The following is a 2,830-nucleotide window of genomic DNA, read 5'->3' on the forward strand; positions in this document are numbered from 1 at the left end:
ATTAATCTTTTAGAGGAATTGAAACTTTCAACTTTGTTATGATATTTTAACACATTTTAAAGCGGGAGGTTTCTTAAAACTGCTCGTGGTTAAAATTATTCAAAAACAAAATGATAAACTTAAATCAAGTTTCCCAAAGGAGAAGGAACAAAATGAAAGTTTAGAATAAAAAGCGTATTTTTGGTTTGATACATTTTTTGTTATTTATTAATTTTTGAACCAAACATATTAAAGCTTCGAATTTTACATAATTTAAAATCTCCCCTCAAAACTCCGCTACTATTATTTTATAAACGTATTTTTGAAAGGACTCTATACAAAAGGGTACATAACGATTCACAATGGTGCCATTTAAACCTTCGTCCGATCAAGGATTCTTGTTTTTCCGTTTAAAAATTGACTGTTTACATTGTGTGTTTGAGGATTTATATAACAGATACAAAGATTGATCACATACACTTTCTCAGGAAAACAACGATATCTTCCTTAATATTACTCAAGTAAAGGTTTAAAGGGTTTCGTTGTGAATGTGAATTAACCATGGTAGTTGTGTACATTAATAAAAAAAATAGTAACTAAAAAAAAGATAGAAAACTCGTCCATGGGCTAGATTTTATGAATAGCAAGTAATAGTTAAACTACATACCGCTGGTTCAACCATAAACTAAGCTTCCGGTGTGTACTGCAGCGATCTGCAGTATCCTGGCCGAAGGAATAGTGTAGAATGACCGGGTCACGCTTAAGAGGTTCTATTATTTATTAAATCTTGTCCCAGAATATTTGAATAAATCTGATGTTATGATGAAGATAGATGAGCGAAATAAATGCAACTGCCAAGCCAACTCTTATCTAAAGAGGTCCATTAATAATCTGTATATAATCTGCAGAATATGGTCTGTATATAATCTGCAGAATATGGTCTGTATATAATCTGCAGAATATGGTGCAGAGGACTGAATGACTTCTGCCAAGATTCTTATTCTTGAAATTAATTGCTCAGAAGAGATTATATTACATTTATTTATTCCCTGAGGATACAAATATACAGATACAGATTGCATAGATAGGACAAAAATATTACATATTTAGGACAAGGACAATAATATTACATAGATAGACCACTATATAGGATCAATAATATTACTTAGACAGAACACTATATAGGATCAATAATATTTCATAGATAGAACAATAATATCATTTAGACAGGATAGTAATATCACTTAGACAGGATCGTAATATCACATAGATAGGACAATGATAATAAAGAGATAGGACAATAATATTGCATATATAGGACAATGACATTACATAGATAGGACATTATGGTCCGTGAAAAATATAGATACAAGAAAATTACAAAAAAAATCGGAGATTTACTCAGCATTTTCTCGGACATTTTTTCCAAGAGTATCATATCACAATACGATGAAAGAAAAACAATTTCTAATTAAACAATATTTATAATTTTAGTCCAATCAGTATGCACGAATCTAAGTTAAACTTTCATACTTAACTTCTTAATTTGATTTGAAGTTCTGCTAAATCAGAAAACTATTAATATGCTAATTTATAACTTTCGTTTAATCTTATCCTATATACATACATAGCAGGGAATTCAAGTATTAGAATTAAATCAAAGAAAATATGCATAATTTTACGAAGAGCACTATCTTTTCTTTTAGAAGTAATATATTTATTATGAGTTCTTGAGTCAATTTCCCTAACTTATGATGTATAATTAAAAGAACTGTAAGCGTAATTTTAAGTAACCTTCCATGCAAAGATAGCAATGCTTGATTCACAACGGTACCCTTAAAAGTTTTATCTGGTGAAGTATGAATTATATATCAATGTTTATAATTTTGAAAACTGATCATTTTTAATCGTGCAGGTGATTTTTGCTGTAGTAAAACATATGGGAGTTATCATAAATAAATAAATAAATAAATAAATAAATAAATCATAAATAGAAATCCGTCAATATCTTCCACTATATTGATCCGGTTAAGGTTTCAAGGGTATCGTTGTGAATCGGGAATTGCTATCTTTGCATACAGGGTTCCTTGAAATTACGCTAACAGTCCCATAAAACAATGGGTTTTTCGTTATGAGTAACGTTAAGAATCGTCATAAGACACTGTTTACAATTGTGAACATCGAAAGGTATGAATTAAAGAAAAATTATTTGTAGTGTTTTAATTTTTGTTAAATGTTTTATCGTTATCTTAGAATTTTGATATATTGTGCGATATTGCAATTTGAAACTGATGTACACATTACTACGCGGCATTAAAATCAGATCAACTTGTCTGATAGTGGATTACATCAAGAAACTATTATGTTTTGTGTGTCACATGATCACAAAACCTACATTATACAGCTTTAAAATACAGTCCTACGGACAGCACTGTTTTCTTTTAAAAACATTTTAAGGTTTTTAGCATGATTTTAGGTGTTCCTCAAGAATCTGAATTTAAAAATCTTATTTTGTCAAAGTTTTTTCAATAACAGAAAATTCAAATGCTTGACCTTTTTTATTGATCGTTTTTTTTTTATTTAGAATAAAGTAGACATCTATGTTTACAACTTCACAAACTATTGTTTTCTTTTTAAAAATTGATCTGCGAATTTGTACTGCAGAAAAACAAATGTAGGAATTAATAGAATCAAACACTTTTGAACCTAAAAAATATGTCAATTTAACATCATTGCACTAGAGTACCATAATTAATCGGACATGTTCATCTTTAGATGAAATTACACGACAGTCTCATCAAGACCAAAAAATCAATCAATTCTAGAGTTAAGTTGTAAAAAATCAATCAAT

The sequence above is a fragment of the Eurytemora carolleeae genome, unplaced genomic scaffold (assembly GCF_000591075.1).
Source record: "Eurytemora carolleeae unplaced genomic scaffold, Eaff_2.0 scaffold864, whole genome shotgun sequence".
NCBI lineage: Eukaryota > Metazoa > Arthropoda > Copepoda > Calanoida > Temoridae > Eurytemora > Eurytemora carolleeae.